Source organism: Macaca mulatta, chromosome 3, assembly GCF_049350105.2.
Source record: "Macaca mulatta isolate MMU2019108-1 chromosome 3, T2T-MMU8v2.0, whole genome shotgun sequence".
Lineage (NCBI taxonomy): Eukaryota > Metazoa > Chordata > Mammalia > Primates > Cercopithecidae > Macaca > Macaca mulatta.
This window is the reverse complement of record NC_133408.1, coordinates 72552683-72573637: the sequence shown is the minus strand read 5'-3', so window position 1 is coordinate 72573637 and position 20955 is coordinate 72552683. Positions and strand designations below refer to the sequence as shown.

Here is a 20955-nt window from a genome sequence, read left to right as displayed (position 1 = left end):
ACGCCCAGCTAATTTTTGTATTTTTTAGTAGAGACAGGGTTTCACCATGTTGGCCAGGCTGGTCTTGAACTCCTGACCTCAGGTGATCTGCCTGCCTCAGCCTCTCAAAATGCTGGGATTACAGGCATGAGCCACCATGCCTGGCCAATTGTACTTCTAATGTTTCGAGGAACCACCACACTGTTTTCCACAATGGCCGTACCGTGTTACATTCCTACCAATAGTTCACAAGAGCTTCAATATCTCACATGACTGTAATTTATGGGCATATCAATTGCACAAGAAGGTCCAAGCTGGCCTTACTTAAAGGTCCAACAGTTAGTGCTGGCCATTAGCTGGGCACCTACAGTTCCTCAGTGGTGCCTGTGTCAGTCCTGGTATTCTAAGCAGATGCTAAGTCTGGATTTATTTGAGAAAACTCTAATAATAGAGTGTAAGTAATTTATTAGGGAAAATTCTGCAAGAGAAAATGGGAAGGGAGCCAGCAAAGTCCAGGAGAGTCATCAGACCTCAGTGCAAGTCTAGCACCAGTGGAGAAGGGAAAGATGGGAACACAGTGCAGGGCAAGACTTCACACGAGGTTTTGCAGAAGTTTCTGCAAAGCTAATGGGGAACCCATGACAGGAGTGGTGCATTTCCCAGGAGTGGGCTTGCCTGAGAATCCTGCCATGCTCAATCACTGCCTGGGAGCAGTCGGGAAAGCTTGGCCTCCATGGAAACATGGTGATTGGTAGATTTCTGAGCACAGCAGCTGGGTAACTGGTCAACTCATCCCCTGTGCTCCAACATCTGAGGAAGATAAGTGGGAAAAAGATTGGTATAAAGAACTGCACCTGCTTTGTAACTTCATCCCATTCACAAGAAGGCAGAACAGCTTCTCTTTACATGGAAATTATTGCAGTGTATTGCAGTAGGCCTCTGGCAGTGCCTACTTCAATAGTGATACTTCTTCCCTGGACCTCTGCTGCAGCCTCCAGCACCACTCAAGGTCTCTATTCAAATGCCATCCTCTGCATAGGTTCCTCCCTGATGACCCATTTAAAATCTGAAACACCTCTACCCCAGTCACATTTCTTGCCCTACTTCCCTGCCTTACTTCCTTCTATGGTGGGTATTGCCTTCTATATACTATGATTCATGTTTGGCTCCTTCACTAGAATATCAGTTCTACAACTGCAGGGGTTTGTCGGTTTTATTCAGTGTTATATCCTTAGCATTTACAAGTGGGATGGCCAAAGAATGTGCTCAGTGAAACAGACTTTTACTGAATAAAGAATAGTGGCCATGTCTGTAATCCTAGCACTTTGAGAGACCAAAGCGTGAGGATCACTGGAGGCCAGAAGTTTGAGACCAGCCTGGGCAGCACGGCAAGACCCTATCTCTACAAAAATTTTTTTTAAAAAATCTAAGCATGATGACAAATACCTGCTTGAGCCCAAGAGTTCCAGGCTGCAATGAGCTATGATCACACCAGTGCACTCCAGCTTGGGTGACAGAGTGAGACTTCATCACTAAAAAAGAAAAAACAAAAAAAGAATGAAAAAAGTCTTTGACCTATTATTGTCTTGCAGACTCTATTCATCTATGTATCATCTATCTATCCATCCATCCATCTATCCATTTACATATCTGTATATTATCTATCCATTCATCCATCCATTTATCCATTCATCCTTCCAACTATCCATCTAGCTACCTATTCATTCATCCATTTATTCATTCATCCATCTATCCATCCATCCATTTATCCATTTATCCATCCATCCATCCATTTATCCATCTACATATCTGTATATCATCTATCCATTCATCCATCCATTTATCCATTAATCCATCCAACTATCCATCTAGCTACCTATTCATTCATCCATCTATTCATTCATCCATCTATCCATCCATCCATCCCTCCATTTATCCATCCATCCATTTATCCATCCATTTATCCATCGATCTAGCCATCCATCCATCCATTTATATATAATCTTACACAATTTATATAAAATTTAATCCATTTATATATAATCTTATACAATTTTTCTCTACTTCGTTGTTATCCTTCAATTACTAAGAGCTAGAACACTCACATAATGTGTATGGGATCACTCAATTCTGAGTGTTGGACCTTGGATGGGAACCCACACCTGTCTCCAAATCTACTATATTTCCCAGTAACATGCATGGCCTCATTACAGAGATACAGACAGAGAAAATGAGGAAGGAAGTGAGGGAGGAGGAAGGAAGTCACAACATCCACATATACCTAAACCCTGCTAACTTCAAGTAGAGTATTCCGAGTCCCATAACTAGAAAACCATCTTGACTGTTTATATTGTTTTGTTTATCCACTGAAATGTCCAACACTTTAGCATAGCTTCAACAAAGTGCTTTTAACGATGTGCCTCCATTATAAGGGCAGAGGGAGAATCTTCATGAATTTGAGTGATTTCTGCTTTGGAATCACACATCCGCACCCGGGTGGCTTCTCTGAGCTATAAATAGATGAAAGAACTGCAAGACTCTGCACTTGCTAGTCCACCTGAGGAGAAAGCTTCCCAGCAAATTGAAGCTCTTTAGAATCCTTCTTGAGAAAATGCAGGCAACGGGTTCTCCCAAACATGGAGTCCTGTAGCCCAGGTCTTACTTGAATCAGGTAAGAGGCGGGCAGGGAAGGAGTGATCTCCCCGTGCACCCTCGCAGCCCGCTTCAGGAGTGGGACTAGCGCTCCTTGGTGGGTGTGGCTCGTGTGCGTGGGCCACACCAGTCCTGGGGGGGAGGATGAGGGAGTGGTGGGTCCAGGTGGGGCTGTTGGCCGTGCCCCTGCTTGCTGTGTACCTGCACATCCCACCCCCTCAGCTCTCCCCTGCCCTTCACTCATGGAAGCCTTCAGGCAAGTTTTTCACTTACAAGGGACTGCGTATCTTCTACCAAGACTCTGTGGGTGTGGTTGGAAGTCCAGAGATAGTTGTGCTTTTACACGGTTTTCCAATATCCAGCTACGATTGGTACAAGATTTGGGAAGGTCTGACCTTGAGGTTTCATCAGGTGATTGCCCTTGATTTCTTAGGCTTTGGCTTCAGTGACAAACCGAGACCACATCACTATTCCATGTTTGAGCAGGCCAGCATCGCGGAAGCACTTTTGCGGCATCTGGGGCTCCAGAACCGCAGGATCAACCTTCTTTCTCATGACTATGGAGATACGGTTGCTCAGGAGCTTCTCTACAGGTACAAGCAGAATCGATCTGGTGGGCTTACCATAAAGAGTCTCTGTCTGTCAAATGGAGGTATCTTTCCTGAGACTCACCGTCCACTCCTTCTCCAAAAGCTACTCAAAGACGGAGGTGTGCTGTCACCCATCCTCACACGACTGATGAACTTCTTCGTGTTCTCTCGAGGTCTCACCCCAGTCTTTGGGCCGTATACTCGGCCCTCTGAGAGTGAGCTGTGGGACATGTGGGCAGGGATCCGCAACAATGATGGGAACTTAGTCATTGACAGTCTCTTACAGTACATCAATCAGCGGAAGAAGTTCAGAAGGCACTGGGTGGGAGCTCTTGCCTCTGTAACTATCCCCATTCATTTTATCTATGGGCTATTGGATCCTGTAAATCCCTATCCAGAGTTTTTGGAGCTGTACAGGAAAATGCTGCCGCAGTCCACAGTGTCGATTCTGAATGACCGCATTAGCCACTATCCACAGCTAGAGGATCCCATGGGCTTCTTGAATGCATATATGGGCTTCATCAACTCCTTCTGAGCTGGAAAGAGTAGCTTCCCTGTATTACCTCCCCTATTCCCTTATCTGTTGTGTATTCCACTTAGGAAGAAGTGCCCAAGAGAGGTCCTGGCCATCAAACATTATTCTCTCACAAAGTCCACTACTCAAATTGGTGAACAGTGTATAGGAAGAAGCCAGCAGGAGCTCTGACTAAGGTTGACATAATAGTGCACCTCCCATTACTTTGACATCTGATCAAATGTATCTTGGCTTTGTTTTTGTGTTGTTAGGAAATTCTGATGAGCATTACTATTCACTGATGAAGAAAGACGTTCTTTTTTTTTTTTTTTTTTTTTGACGCGGAGTCTTGCTCTGTGCCCCAGGCTGGAGTGCAGTGGCGCGATCTCGGCTCACTGCAAGCTCCGCTCCCCCGGGTTCACACCATTCTCCTGCCTCAGCCTCCCGAGTAGCTGGGACTACAGGCGCCCGCCACCTCGCCCGGCTAATTTTCTTGTATTTTTAGTAGAGACGGGGTTTCACCGTGTTAGCCAGGATGGTCTCGATCTCCTGACCTCATGATCCGCCCGTCTCGGCCTCCCAAAGTGCTGGGATTACAGGCTTGAGCCACCGCGCCCAGCCAAGAAAGACGTTCTTTTGCATAAAATACTTTTTAACACTTTGGATTTCTCTGAAATATTTAGAAGTGCTCATTTCTGGCCCAGCCCCAACAGGAATTCTATAGTAAGGAGGAGGCGAAGGGGGCCTCCTTCCCTCTCCTTGAATGACTTTATGGGCACATGCCTTTTAAAAGTTCTCTAAGCAACACAGAGCTGAGTCCTCTTTGTCATACCTTTGGATTTAGTTTCATCAGCTGTTTTTAGTTATAAACATTTTGTTAAAATAGATATTGGTTTAAATAATATAGTATTCTAGGTATTTGATTTAAGACTATGATTTACCTATACATTATGTATATTTTATAAAGACACTAAACCAGCATATCCTTACTCTGCCAAAGTAGTGAAGCTAATTAAACATGTTTGATTTCTGAATAAATTGAACTAAATCCAAACTACTTCCTAAAATCACAGGACTTTAAGGACCAATAGCATCTGTGCCAGATATTCACTGTTATTAGCTGGGAAGACCAATTCTAACAGCAAATAACAGTCTGAGACTTCTCATACCTCAGAGCTTAGAAGCATGTTTCTCTTGAGCTACTATAGAGGGGAAGGGATTCTTGTGTAGTCCAAGTCACCATGCTGAATGTACACTGATTCCTTTATGATGACTGCTTAACCCCCATTGCCTGTCTCAGAGAAGCTTTCCAATGGAGCTCAGTAATTCCTATACTTTACAGACAGGAAAGTTCCAGAAACTTTAAGAACAAACTCTGAAAGACCTATGAGCAAATGGTGGTGAACACATTTTTTTTAAGCCATATTTCATTGTCTTAGTCAAAGCAGGATTAAGTGATTATTTAAAATTCATTTTTTAAAATTAGCGACTTCAAGTATAACAGCTTTGAAACTGGAATAAGTGTTTATTTTCTATTAATAAAGATGAATTGTGACCAAAAAAAAAAAAGAAAATGCATGATTAATGAGCCATGTAGAACACATGCCAGAATCCACATGCTTTCTAAGTGCGTTCTGCATAGAAGCAGGGATTGTTGGTATCCAAGATATAAGGGCCTCTGTACACAGGATTCCTCTTCTTGTTCCAGAAAAGGGGGGAGATGAAAAATGCATCTACGGCTAAAGAGGCCTGGAAAACAGAGGTTGCTTTGAGAGAAGTATGACGTAACTGTGAAAGGAAAATAAATCTGGGGGCCCCAAATCACTAAGCTAAAGGGAAAAGTCAAGCTGGAAACTGCTTAGGGCAAACCTGCCTCCCATTCTATCCAAAGTCAGTCCTCTGCTCACTGAGATAGAAGCATATCTGATTGCCTCATTTGAAACAAAGGCTCATCAGGAATGATCCAACCACTTGTCTCTTACCTACCTATGACCCGAAAGCCTCTCCCCACTTCGAGTCGCCTGGCCTTTGCCTCCAGCCGTCCCACCTTTCTGGACTGAATTAATGTACATTTTACACATATTGATTGATGTCTCATGTCTCCCTAAAATGTGTGAAATCAAGCTGTACCCTGACCACCTTGGGCACATGTCGTCGGGACCGCCTGAGGCTGGGTCACAGGTGTGCACCCTCAACCCTGGCAAAATCAACTTTCTCAATTAACTGAGACCTGTCTCACATTTTCAGGTTCACATAACCTTCCTGCAAAAGAATTTGAATGCCTCTGTTTGACAGTTTTCATGTTTAGCAGCATAACTAACACTTCTCTTAGCACTATGAACAAGGAACTCCTTATTGAAAATAGAAAGCTGACTGAGATTCTGAAGGGCTTGTTTAGTTTACAGACAAAAGCAAATACCCCATCAACACAAGATTGACAGCACCTGAAGGCCCACTGTGTGCTGCTTTGAAATCCACCTCATCTCTGGGTGATAAAGCACGCTCTGAAGAGACTCTGCAAGACCAGCTTTTCCGTAAGTGGACTGTGGGTTATTTATAGTCACTCTGCACGTGTGCTAATGAGCCATGGCCGCCCGGCAGACATGATTTAACTTTCTATGATTCTTGGTTTTCTCATCTGTAAAATTACAAGGTCGGACAAGTTTAATTCTAAGAACTGTTGAACTGACCGGGCATGGTGGCTCATGCCTGAAATCCCAGCACTTCGGGAGGCTGCAGATCACGAGGTCAGGAGTTTGAGACCAACCTGACCATCATGGTGAAACCCCGTGTCTATTAAAAATACAAAAATTAGCCGGGCGTGGTGGCATGTGCCTGCAATCCCAGCTACTCAGGAGGCTGAGGCAGGAGAATCACTTGAACTCGGGAGACAGAGGTCGCAGTGAGCCGAGATTGCACCATTGCACTCCAGCCTGTGTGACAGAGCTAGACGCTGTCTCAAAAAATAAATAAATAAATAAAAACTAAGAACTGTTGAATTAAAACATTCCCTGCTCTCAGGACACTGTGGTTAAAATAGTAAGTTATTTTGACTTCTTCGTAACCCTGACTGTCCTTCTTCCCCACTGATTCTCAACAGAGATTTTCTGCCTGCTCTAACTTACCCAAAACATTAGCGCAGCTGATGATCTGACACGCTGAACAATGACTAAACAGTGACTGAGAAAAGGCCACTTGCTAAATGTATGTAGGTAAGTGTTCTAACCTCTCTAGGTCTCAATGCTAGTGTACGGAAGACATACTTGATAGCAATAACTTAAGCCTGAAAATAATGCTATGGTCTAAGGAAATGTGTGTTCAAAGTTCCAAGCTAAGGAATCCAGAAGTGGCCAACCTGAAGATTCACTCCTTATCTGTGAAGGACATCAGAAGCCCTGGCCCATCCCTTTGAAATGCAGGCTCTACAGGGGCTCGAGGCCCTTTGTTTTGGGTTACATACAGGTTGCTAGGTGGGGGTTACCAAGTGAAAAAACGTTATAACCTGCATACATTTTTGTAAAAGGTAGGGAGTCTCCTGTCCAGCCTGCCACTCCTGGACTGCACCATTTGTAAGTCCTCAATAAACCCTTTTGTCACAGGACTCTTTAGGTGCCGCTTCGCCAGCTGGAAACCTCTGTGGCTGGCAGCACCTCTGCCTGAGCTTTGCTTATGACAGCTGGGTTGGTTCTGCCCACTCAGCCCAGCAGGCTGTGCTGAGCTGGCTGTGCTCAGCTCTCAATACCGGCCCAGATCCCACACTCGCTGTGAGTGAGCCAGGTGCAGAGTGGCGAGGGCTGTGTGAGCGAGCAAGCATGGGGCACAGCCATGGCACAGCCAAGTGCACCACCTGCTAAGGTGGGATGGGCAGCTCCAGGCACCAACACAGGCACAAGCTCTGTACAAGGCTGTGGCTGGACCAGATGTGCCTCAAGTGGCTTCCGCCTTGGGTGCTGGCATCTGGATAAGGGGAACATGATGGTTCCTGAAAATTCAGACACCAGCAACCACAGAGGCCTAAGTGCATGTTACACCGTGTCACAGCTGTGGATTAGGGAGTCCCAAGACCTGGGACCCCAGAAGGTTTACCGCTCTTCCCTTGTAGTCCAGCAAATGAGTGTGTCACCACCCACTTCTTGGCTGGCCAGCCAGGAACTTGTTACAGCCCTTTTCGCTCCTGCCATTTAGCAAGCTCTGGGTTCTTGTCCCATGACCAAGAATAAGGTTATGTGGACAACCGGAGAGAGCAAGGTGGAGAAGAGTTTTATTGAGCAACATAACAGCTCTCAACATGAGAGGGGAACCCGAAGTGTAGCCCCTTCCCCAAGGCAGGTAGTCCCAGTGTGTGGCTGAGTCTGGGGTTTTATGGGCTCACAATGGGGGAGTGCGTGCTGATTGATCCATGGGTGGGCCTGGAAAAAGCATCATTTGATTGTCTAAAAAGGCATAGAGGAAGTTCTCACTCCAGTCCTGGGCTGTAATAACTAGGTTTTCAGGCTTTGAGCTGTCTTTGGCTTGAAGGTCGGACTTCACCAGGGACCTGCCTCTGGCTGCCTAGGAATTTGTCTTCCTCCTGCCACTTCCTCCTGTCACCTTCACTGGCTCCGGGTCTTCTCTTTGGCTTCTGGGACATGGTGCCATCTCTACTGGAGTCAACAAGGGTCCGGCGTAATAGCTGGAAATTTGCAAGAGAAAAGAAAAGTTGCTCAAGGATGGGTGATGAAACAAATAACGAGGATGAAGCTAACAAATAGCATTCAATTTCTCAAGATTATAACAGCCCAAGATTATTGAAAGGAAATCACATTTGGAGCTGTCTCTCTGGGCTAGTTTGCTGGCAGATCTGCATGGTGGACCACACTGTCACCTGTCGTTTGTGTCCTTCAGCATGATGAACTCTGCTGTACGCGTCCTGGTGCTGGATCCGCTATTACCAACAAGCTAATTGAGTTTGCTGGCCTTGAAAATGCATCCCTGTAGGTAATGTGATGATGTAATGCTGTGTTCCTGCCCTCTGGATTTCCTCCTACCATTACGGAGGCCTTATTTATGAGAATGGAAACAAAATCAAAAACAAAAAAAACAGGATCGCCTTTTGATGTGACTTAAACAAGGCTGGAACAGAGCCTGAGGCTTAGCTTTCCACATGGCCCTGAGATGCCAGGACTCAAGTGAAGCAGGAAAATCCCAGAAAGCAGGTGGGGGTCCATGAGAGTCTGGTGGACACAGGTCTGAGGAGGACAGGAACATAGGTGCAGGGAGGATGCCTGGAAGAAGGGTGAGCAAATGGCAAATGCTGGATGCACAAGCACCAGTTATGAACAGAAGGAGGACGGAGCTGGGTCAAATAATCCAGCAGACACTGAGATGAGTTTGGAGGGAAGGCAAGACCCCTCTGAAGTCTAAGGAAAAAGAGCATGACAGACTGCCCAGGACAGGTGGTATGCCCAACACAGGACAAGCTGGAGACAGACGGGGAAGTCCATCTGGGCTGTGCAAGGGAAAGCTAGAAACTATCACAGCTGGTCAGCTACTGGAAATTCAGTGAGCCCCTCTGTGCCAGAGGTGGGGCTGTGGAAAGCCAGGCAAGCCACCTGCCCTCATAGAACTAACCTTCTAGTGCTGTAATTAACCGATAGGGCATGAAGACAGACACACAGACCAGTGGAATAGAATCAAGTCCAGAAATAAACCCTTGTATATGTAGTCAAATGACTTAGAACCAAAAGCATTCAGTGCTGAAAGGACTATTTTTTTTTTTTTTTTTTTACTTTTTTGAGATGGAGTCTCACTCTGTCAGCTTGGCTGAAGTACAATGGCACGATCTGGACTCACTGCAACCTCTGCCTCCTGAGTTCAAGTGTTTCTCCTGCCTCCACCTCCCAAGTAGCTGGGGTTACAGGTGCCCACCACAATGCCCGGCTGTTTTTTGTATTTTTGGTAGAGACGGGGTTTCACAATGTTGGCCGCTGGTCTTGAGCTCCTGACCGCAGGTGACCTGCCTGGCTTGGCCTCCTAAAGTACTGGGATTACATGCCTGAGCCACTGGACCAGTCCTTGAGCTATACAACTTTCTGAAAGCTGCTCAATTGTAAATTTAGGTGCTCAATTGCTATAAACTTAGGTCCCTTAATCAGTCTGCTTTTTTTTTTTTTTTTTTTTGAGACAGGGTTTTACTCTGTCACACAGGCTGAAGTATAATGGTGCGATCATGGCTTACCACAGCCTGAAACTTCGGGGCTCCAGGGATTTTCCTGCCTTAGCCTCCTGAGTAGCTGTGGCTACAGGTGTGCACCACCACACCTGGCTATTTTTTTTTTTTTTTTACTCTTTTGTAGAGATGGGGTTTTGCTATGCTGCCCAGGCTGGTCTCAAAATGCTGTCCTCAAGTGATCCTCCCAACTTGGCCTCCCAAAGTGCTGGGACTACTGGTATGAGCCACTGCACCTTGCTACTAAGGCTGCTTGAAGCGGAACAGAGACAATGAAATAAAGTGGTTATTACCTGGCAGACACAGTGCGTCCGAGAAGATACTCGTGTTACTTCAGTCTCTTTTGTCAAAAAGCTTTCTGATAAAAGTCAAAATGAATTATGAATTTTCATCATGAATCCTCTCCTCCTTTCTCCCGGTGCAGTGAACAGAGCCTCTAAAGTTGCCCTTGGGGTATCTCTTATCATACCGTTTTTCTCTTCAACATTCCCACCGTAATTAACTACTTTTTGTGTTGCCTTTCATTTAGAGCTACGCCTAGTGCAATGACTGCCTCCTAGCAAATACTTCATGTCCTCAGCAGCACAATGAAGTTAGAAAAAAATGCAAAAATACTTCCTGAGTGAGTAAATGATGATGTTTTTTGTATGCAATGCACACACAGACTTTACACACCACTTCCAATGAAGGGAATCATTAAAATATTTTTAACCCCTTTCACATCAATATTGTCCATGTTAACTGAATCACTACTTGGCAAAATGAATATATATATATATATATATATATATATATATATATATATATATCATTAAATTGGACTGTGAGAGCTGAGCATAAACACATTGCAGAAGAAAAGTCCTGGTTTGTGATGACAGGTGAAAGGAAATAGTGCTTGCCTCCTAATGAAAGAAAAATTTCCCAGGAAGGGAAAAAATAAAAGCAACCTGGAACAAAAGCAACATGAATCAATTTCATTCTGAAAGGAACACAGTGAAACAATGTTGCTAAATGAGACACAATTTCCTACAAAGATCTTCTCTGTTGTCCAAGAACTTTTATTGTGCTGTGCTTACCAAGAAGTATGTGTTTTCTTCCCAAAAAGAGACAATGTACTTTATTTTATGCGTGGTACCTCTCTTTGTCTCTTCTCCCCACTTGCTGCAATTTAAGCTGTCTATTGTAGTGCTCTATCTCTAATCAGCCCTAAATATCTGAAAAGTCCTGAGTTTGCAAGAATTAAAAAAAAAAAAAAAAGTAGGGCCTCAGGTTTGACAGCAATAGATCCTACTGTCCCCTCGGGATGACATTCCCGCACTGTGAAGACCACAGATCCCCCAGTAACAAACAGTAGCTCCTGTTTGCCTCATGCCTTTGTGTAGAGGTCACAATACCTGCAAGGGAAAGGGCATTGCTGGGAGAGCCTGGGCTACTTTTACGAAACACAGCAGGGGTAGGTTCATGTTAGAGGCAACGTTTGGGTGAGAGGGAAGGTAGAGATACAGTCCTTGAACTCAAGGATGTCATAATGGAAAGCAAAGTTTACGATGCAAAAAAACCCTTTACACTTAACCCCAAATTGCTATAAGCTACTTTCTTTATTTTTGGAGACAGGGTCTCCCTGTGTTGCCCAGGCTGAAGTGTGGGCAATGGCGTGATCATAGCTCACTGAAGCCTCAAACTCCTGGGCTCAAGTGATCCTCCTGCCTCAGCCTCTGAGCAGCTGGTACGTAGGCATGTGCCACCAGGCCCAGCTAATTTTGTAAATATTTATTTTTTGTAGAGATGTTTCCCAGGCTGGTCTGGAACTCCTGGCCTCAAGTGATCCTCTCTTCTCGGCCTCTTGAAGTGCTGGGATTACAGGCGTGAGCCACCGTGCCCAACTGCTATTCAGCTACTTTCAAGCACTGTGCCCTTGCCTCCTTAAACCTCGGTTTCCTCATCTCTAAAATGGGATAACAGTAACATCAGCTGCAAAGGATTGCTGTAGGGAGCAAATCATATCATACACGCAAGGCTAGTATCACTGTGGTAAGAGCTGGAGAAATACCACTTCTTGTTGTTATTATTTGTATAGTGAGCTTTTTATACCTTAGCATTCCTTGGTGTAGTGAGTGATTAATATCATCTTATTTTTAATGAATGAACAATTAGAACCCAATTAAGCAAAGAGAATTGCATTACTTTTCTGATTAAAAGCCTGATACCCAAAGGATGAAATTTGAACTCTGTCGCGTGGCTTTCCATCTGGCGCCACGCTCACCCACTGGCCTCTTCCCTGTCAGTACAAGCTCTGCTGAGCCACCTGAAATTACACACACTCACTGAACATTCACCGCATTTGAACTTGACTTGTGCCTGTGGGTCTGAACATAGCATGTGCTCAGTCCTTTCCTCTATGACCAACAAATGGCAGATGGGAGTGGGTCGGAGAATTCCTATGTGACCTTCAATGCCCAACCCAGATGCCCCTTTCCCTGTGAAGCCATCCCTTGGCGCCCTCCTCCGGGTTCACACCATATTTGATGCCAGTGCTTCTCAAATTGTGGTCCCTGGACCAGAAGCAGCAGCATCATCTGGGCACATATTAGGCCAGTATCACTGTAATAGAGGCTGGAGAAACACCACTTGTTGTTGTTATTATTATAGTGAGCTTTTTGTACCTTAACATGTGTTAGAAATGCAAATTACTTGGCTCCATCGTGGACCCACTGAATCAGAAACTGCGGCTGGGACTCAGCAATCTGCGCTTTAAGGAGCCTTTCCCATGATTCTGATGCACACTCACATTAGAGAACCATAGCTCGATGCAAACTTCCACTTTACCATACCTCCTGCACTTTCAAAATCACGTGCTTAAACATACGACTCTGTCCTACAAGAGTTAGCTTTTAGCCAACTTCTTTTACCTTCTTGTATCCTAATTTTCCTCATCTTTTAAAAGTAGGAATGATCATTTTACCTTACAAGAATGCTTCAAATTAGCATTAATAAATATAAACTGTGATCTATAATATATCTCAAACACTAGTGTCCTCCAGATCCCTCCACCCTCACCTCTCAACTGTTTATTCATGATTGCCTAGTGTAATGGTCTGCATATAAAACTGCCCATTGCTTTGCCAAAGAGACCCACCCAAGAGGTATAATTCCAGGTGGAGAGTCTGCTAGGCTTTGGGAACTGAGCGATCTATCGCAAACATCAACAAAAATGACTGAACTATTACAAATGAGTGAACCATGAGTAAACTCTTCAGCATGAGGTAGAGATGGCAGGAAAGGGAAGAAAGATTTATGGCTAGCTCCTAGAGAGGATGAATCAAGCCAGGGTCAAGAAAGGATAAGTTAGAGGGATGGATATAGAACTTTGCAATCAACTTACTGTGATTGTGCCCTTGGGGTGGCTGTGTTGTATGTGAGTTTTCTCTCCATTGCTAAATGAGTATGCATAAAGATCCCAGAAATTGCACAATTTTGCCCATGAGCCTGGTTCTATACACATGGAAGGGCCTGCATGATGGATAACTGAAGGAGGCGTGGTGGCCACAATGACGTCACCTATGTGGCTCACGTACCAGATAAAAATGTGTCACAGGCTCCATGCAGCTTTCCTGGCTGGAAGAGTTCTACAGATTTGGTGAACACATACTAAATGTTTTAGGAGTCAGGCAGGGCTTGCAGTCATCAGGGAAAGCTTCCCAGAAGTGAGCCATGGGTTTAAAGAGATCTGGGGTTCAGATTGGCAGACAGCGTTCAATGAATATTTCAGCCAAGGGAATAGCTGAGCACCCCCCACTAAGTGCTCTCATAAAACACCATTTGTTTATCTCATAGCACTTTTCACAATTTGTAATTATTGTTCATTTATTTAGGGTTGGTTTCATCCTTCTCCTATACATGCTAGTTGGGCAAGGGCCACATCCAACCTTTTTTTTTTTAATTATTTTATCCTGAGCATCTTAGAACTGGATCTAGTATGGGGTAGGTTCTCAATATATGTTTTTAATGTTCATCTCAATGGACACTGTTTAAATGAATGAATGAGTCAGGCCAGCTGACCAGGTAAGGCAGTGCCTAGTTCCAGAAGGCTCTGACATCTTTGCTGGAAAATCTGCTCTTAATATCATAGTCAGTAGACAATTGTGAGCTCCTGGAAAACAAAAATTATTGGCCGGGCATAGTGGCTCATGCCTATAATCCCAGCACTTTGGGAGGCTGAGGCAGGTGGATCACTCGAGGTCAGGAGTTCAAGACCAGCCTGTCCAACAGGGTGAAACCTTGTCTCTACTGAAAAATACAAAAATTAGCCAGGAATGGTGGTGGGCGCCTGGAATCCCAGCTATTCGGTAGGCTGAGGCAGCAGAATCGCTTGAACCCAAGAGGGAGAGGTTGCAGTGAGCTGGGGTTGTGCCACTGCACTCTAGCCTGGGCAACAGAGTAAGACAATGTCTCAAACAAACAAACAAACCAACCAAGATTTCCCAATAATCATTAATTCAGTGAATTTATTCAGTAGTAGACTGTGCCAGACACCATACAAAGTTTAATCAGAGAGCACCCCTCCATTAAAGGAGACCAGACTCTGAATGTGGGCAGGGATTGGCTGTGTACATGAGCAGCAATAACACAGAACAGGAAGGATGCCTGCCGCATGGGAGAGGTAGGAGTTCAGTGTGGAGAGATGGAAGGACAAAGAGCTTCAAGTCTGTCTAGAGACAGCTTGTTGATGTGGAGCTGGGGAGACCGGGAGAGAGACCGGGAGAGAGCAGGTGGTTGAGTTTGGCTACATCCTCTTTGCCTCCCCCACAATGTTTAGCATACTGCATTGCACACTGCTGGCATTTAATGACAGTAATGTCTGTTGCATTATTACTTACTTCCTTGATCAAGGACGTGACAGAAGGCAACTGCGAATATTTTAAATGCAACTTTATCCAAACTGGAACTTGTTTTTTTTCACCAACCAAATTAACATTCAATTTAAAACAGGTCCTAAAGGTTCATCCATCAAAGGGGGATAGAAAGGATGATTTTTGTGTGTGTGGAGTATTGAGTCGTTTATCATTGCCTGAGAATTTGTAAGAGTTATGCAAGTAGGCAAAGACGGCCCATGTATGGCTCACATTGTGTCAAGGGCTTCATCCTAAAAGCAGCCTTTGGACAGTTTTAAAACTGGGGCATTTGGTCAGAACCTGCGTTTTAGGAAGATCACCTGTATGGTTTTCTTTGTTTTGTTTTTGAGATGGAGTCTCACTCTGTCACCCAGACTGGAGTACAGTGGCACAATCTTGGCTCACTGCAACCTCCACCTCCCAAGTTCAAGCATTTCTTCTGCCTCAGCCTCCTGAGTAGCTGGGATTATAGGTGTGCGCCAACATGCCTGGCTAATTTTTTGTATTTTTAGTAGAGACAGTGTTTCACCATATTGGCCAGGCTGGTCCTAAACGTGTGACCTCGTGATCCACCCGCCTCAGCCTCCCAAAGTGCTGGGATCACAAGCATGAGCCACCATGCCCGGCCTCACTTGCAAGGTTTTTGAGGGATGGGTTGGTGGTAGGAATGGCTAGTCTTCCTCGCTGCTCCAATAGTAACTACACTTCTTTTTTTTTTTTTTTTTTTTTTTTTTTTTTGAGACGGAGTCTCGCTCTGTCGCCAGGGCTGGAGCTCAGTGGCCCGATCTCAGCTCACTGCAAGCTCTGCCTCCCGGGTTCCCGCCATTCTCCTGCCTCAGCCTCCTGTGTAGCTGGGACTACAGGCGCCCGCCACCTCGCTCGGCTAGTTTTTTGTATTTTTTTAGTAGAGACGGGGTTTCACCGTGTTCGCCAGGATGGTCTCGATCTCCTGACCTCGTGATCCGCCCGTCTCGGCCTCCCAAAGTGCTGGGATTACAGGCTTGAGCCACCGCGCCCGGCCAGTAACTACACTTCTCCCCTCTCTCATTGCAAGCCTCTTATGGAATAGGATTGTAATTATTGGCTCATGTGTCCTTTCTCCCACCAGAGAGAAGGGCAAGTTTTTGAGGTCATGGAGTGGGGCCTTATTCTTAGCAATCTCTCAGTATTGTATTACCTAGCAAATTGTCAGGAGGGAAAACAAATGACAAACAATTTCAGTAATTCTGGCAATAAATGCGGCTAGCCTGAACTAAGGTAACATTTGTGAAACATGGAGGGCAGGCACAGTGGCTCACGCCTGTAATCCCGGCACTTTGGGAGGCCATGGTGGGAGGCTCACAAGGTCAGGAGATCGAGACCATCCTGGCCAACATCCTTGCCTCCACTAAAACTACAAAAATTAGCTGGGCATGGTGGCACGTGCCTGTAATCCCAGCTACTTGGGAGGCTGAGGCAGGAGAATTGCTTGAACCAGGGAGTCAAAAGTTGCAGTGAGCTGAGATCATGCCACAGCACTCCAGCCTGGTGACAGAACAAGACTCTGTCTCAAAAAAAAGAATGGAATGTGGGCATCAGATGTCTGCTATGCTTTAGCTGGAAGATATACAGGACTTTGTCACAGATGGTGGGGGTGAAGGAGGAGGAGGCAGGGATTTGAATGACTTAGGTAGAGAATGATGGGTGGCTCTTTGGGACAGGGCACAGAGGAGGAGAAACACATTTAGAGAAGCATAGCATAGGTTCAGTTTGGGACATGTTGTATTTAACAAACCAATGGATCTTTGAAGCAGAGATGTCTAAAATGGGTTGGATTTGCATGTATAAGGTTCAGAAACAAAGTTGAGCTAAGGAATTCGATGACTCCAAAAATCAATAGAGTGATAAAGACAGAGAAAGACATGAAGTCAGTCACCTGCTGTACAATATTTGGTATTATCTAATTTTTGCCAACTGGGCCATTATAAGACAGCACCTCAATGCTGTTCTACTTTTTATTTAGGTATTTATCTATATTCTTTTTTGCCTACCAGAGCTCCTTCTTCCGCGAATTGCCTTGAAATATCTTTGGCCTATTTTTCTTTTTTTTTTTTTTTGTCCTTTTTGTCATTGGAGGATTTCTTTGTGTACTCTAGAAATTATTCCCTTGACTGTTTTAGGCACTGGGAATTTCTTCCCACACTCTGAGGTCTATTTAATTTGTATTTGCAGTTTCTAGCTTATGCCAGGGGAAGTAATGCATTAACTGAGCCCCAGAAATACAGTGGAAGAAGCACATTTCAGAGTAAGGTAAGGTTGGAGAGTAGACATATTGATTGAAGAGTGTAGGAATTTGACAGGCAAAGCCAAATATGTACCAACTGATGGGAATGGCATGTTTTTACAGGCTGTAATGTGGTTTGGATGTGTGTTCCCACCCAAATCTCATGTTCAGTTGTAATTCCCCGTGTTGGATGTGGGGCATGGTAGGAGGTGATTGAGTCATGGGGGTGGATTTCTCATGAATGGTTTAACACTAAACTTGGTGCTGTTCTCATGATCATGAGTTATTTTGAGATCTGGTGGTTTAAAAGTGTGTAGCACCGCCCCCACCCTCCTCCCCTGCTCTTGCTCCTTCTCCAGCCATGTGAAGTGCCTGCGTCCCCCTTTGCTTCCCGCCATTATTGAAAGCTCCCTCAAACCTTCCCAAAAGCAGATTCCTCCATGCTTCCTATACCTCCTGCAGAACCAGGAGCTCCTCTTTATAAATTACCCAGTCTCAGGTATTTCTTTATAGCAAAGCGAGAATGGCCTAACACAGGGCACAGTTACAGAAAAGCCCAGGTGTGGGGGTGTGATAGGGTGGAGAGCCGCAGGGAGGAAGAGTGAGCACGAATGAGACGTTCATGTTGACAGAAAGCCAGGGGAGAGGGATAGGGGGAGCTTGGACCACAGTCTATAAAGAGCAGCAGATGTCAGTCTAAACATCTGGGGGTGGTGGAAGTTAAGCAGAGACCTGGCCAGAGATTTCCTTTAGTAAGCTTAGCCTGGAAGTGGCATGGAAGGCGCTCAGAACAGGGGAGACTAGAATTGGGATGCCAATTTAGGGAACCTGGCAACAGGGTAGGGTGGTGAGTTTTATGTGTCAACCTGGTTAGGCTGTGGTACCCACTTATGGAATCAAACACTAATCTAGGTGTTTCTGTGAAGGTGTCTTGTGGATGTGATTAACAGCTCCAATCCATTGACTACTTCTTATTTTTGAGACGGAGTCTTGCTCTGTTGCCCAGGCTGGAGTGCAGTGGCATGATCTCGGCTCACTGCAACCTCCGCCTCCCAGGTTCAAGTGATTCTCCTGCCCCAGGTGATCCGCCCGCCTCGGTCTCCCAAAGTGCTGGGATTACAGGTGTGAGCCACCACACCGGAACAATCCATAGACTTTAAAGTAGCTTTAAGTGAAGGGGGCTTAAGTAAAGTCTGTGAAATGGGTGGATTCCTCTTCCCACCCACGGATTCTTCTTTCAGTTGAAGGCCTGAAGAGTAAAACTGAGGGCCAGGCACAGTAGCTCACACCTATAATCCCAGCACTTTGGGAGGCCAAAGCAGGCAGATTACCAGAGGTCAGCAGTTCAAGACCAGCCTGGCCAACATGGCGAAACACCATCTCTACTAAAAATACAAAAATTAGCTGGGCGTGGTGGCGGGCACCTGTAATCCCAGCTACTCAGGAGGCTGAGACAAAAGAATCACTTGAACCAGGGAGGCGGAGGTCGCAGTAAGCTGAGATCGTGTCATTGTACTCCGGCTCGGGCAACAAGAGTGAAACTCCATCTCTGAGGTTTTCTGGAGAAGAACAAACTCTACCTCAAGACTGTGACAGACTAATTCTGCCCCAGTTTCCAGCCTGCCCTTATACATTTTGGACTTACCAGTCCCTACAATCATAAAAGCCAATTTCTTCAACTCTCTTTCTCTCTCTCTCATAACACTCATCCCTAGGGGAGAAAAGATAAATAAATCCTATCAGTTCTCTTTCTCTGGAGAACTGATTGACACAGGAGGTAGGTTATTGGCCTTTGAAGCTTTCTGTTGTTTCACGCCATCAACTGAAAATTAAATTTTAAAAGACACACACAATTCAATATATGTATATTTTTATTTAGAAATTATTTACATGTACCCAAGTACTAATATGTTGTATATATTACAAAACAGGAAAATAGAATAATTTTAAAGAATGAACTACGGGTCGGGCATGGTGGCTCACGCCTGTAACCCCAACACTTTGGGAGGCTGAGGCAGGCTGGTCTCAAACTCCTGACCTCTTGATCTGCCTGCCTTGACCTCCCAAAGTGCTGGGATTACAGGCATGAACCACCATGCCTGGCCTCACCTGCATAGTTTTTGAGGGATGGGTTGGTGGTAGAATTGGCTAGTCTTCCTCCATGATCCCACAGTAACTATGCTTCTCCCCTCTCTCATTGCAAGCCTCTCATGGGATAGGATTGTAATTATTTGCTCATGTGTTCTTCCCTCCCACCAGAGAGAAGGGTAAGTTTTTTGAGGTCATGGAGTGGGCCTTATACTTAGAAATCTCTCAGTAGTATATTAGTTAGCAAAATTGTCAGGAGGGAAAACAAATGACAAACAATTTCAGTGATTCAGGCAAGAAATGAGGCTGACCTGAGGCAAGGTAACATTTGTGAAAAATGGAAGCCAGGCACAGTGGCTCACTCCTGTAATCCCAGCACTTGGGGAGACCATGGCGGGAGGATCACGAGGTCAGGAGATCGAGACCATCCTGGCCAACATGGTGAAACCCTGTGTCTACTAAAACTACAAAAATTAGCTGGGCGTGGTGGCATGTGCCTGTAATCCCAGCTACTCGGGAGGCTGAGGCAGGAGAACTGCTTGAACCAGAGAGTCGAAGGTTGCAGTGAGTCGAGACTAAGCCACAGCACTCCACATGGTGACACAGCAAGACTCTGTTTCAAAAAAAAAAAAAAAAAAAAAAAGGAATGGAATGTGGGGAACAGTTGTCTCAAAATATACGGGACTTTGACACAGACAGTGGGGTGATAAAGGAGAAGGAGGAGTCAGGGATTTGAATGACTTAGGTAGAGAATGATGGGTGGCTCTTTGGGACAGGGCACAGAGGAGGAGAAACACGTTTAGAGAAGCTGAGGCACGAGGATCACTTGAGTCCAGGAGATTGAGACTGCAGTGAGCTATAGTTGTGCCACTGCACTCCAGCCTGGGCAACAGAGCAAGACTCAGTCTCAAAAAAAAAAAAAAAAAAAAGAATTATCAAGATACTCAATTGTGGATACCATCTCAGGCCAGTCAGGATGGAATTATTAAAAAGAAACAACAGATGCTGGTGAGGCTGTGGAGAAATAGCAATGCTTTTACACTATTGATGGGAATGTAAATTAGTTCAACCATTGTGGAAGATAGTGTGGCGATTCCTCAAAGACCTAGAACCAGAAATGCCATTTGATCCAGCAATCCCATTACTGGGTATATTCCCAAAGAAACAGAAATCATTCTATTATAAAGATACATGCACACGTATGTTCATTGCAGCACTCTTCACAATAGCAAAGACATGGAATCAACCCAAATGCCCATCAATGATAGACTGGATAAAGAAAATATGGTACATATGCACCACGGAATACTACACAGCCATAAAAAGGAATGAGATCATGTCCTTTGCAGAGATATGGATGGAGCTAAGCCATTATCCTCAGCAAGGAACAGAAAACCAAACACCGCATTTCTCAGTTTTATGTGGGAGCTGAACAATGAGAACACATGGACATAGGGAGGGGAACATCACACACTGGGGCCTGTTGGAGGGGCAGGGGAGGGAGAGCACCAGATAGACAGCTAATGCATGCGGGGCTTAATACCTATGGTTCCATAGGTGCAGCAAACCACCATGGCACATATTTAACCTGCATGTTCTGCACATGTATCCCAGAATGTAAAATAAAATTAAATTAAAAAAAAAAGAAAAAAAAAAGATGCTCAGTTGTGGAATGACCTGGTTCTTAATAACATGCAATCCAGAGCAAAGCCTTGCTTCCTTGTGCTATTTTCCAACGCATACAACACCAGCATGAATCCTAAATACAT

At 45.0% G+C, this 20955-nt stretch overlaps 1 pseudogene across 1 annotated transcript; it reads left to right on the top strand.

The window, feature by feature from the left end:
- Positions 1–2604: 2604 nt before the first annotated feature.
- Positions 2605–3967, top strand: LOC114676897 (mesoderm-specific transcript homolog protein pseudogene; annotated as a pseudogene). Its single transcript, XR_013415341.1, has one exon. The product of XR_013415341.1 is annotated as a mesoderm-specific transcript homolog protein pseudogene (transcript).
- The last annotated feature ends 16988 nt before the right edge of the window (positions 3968–20955 follow it).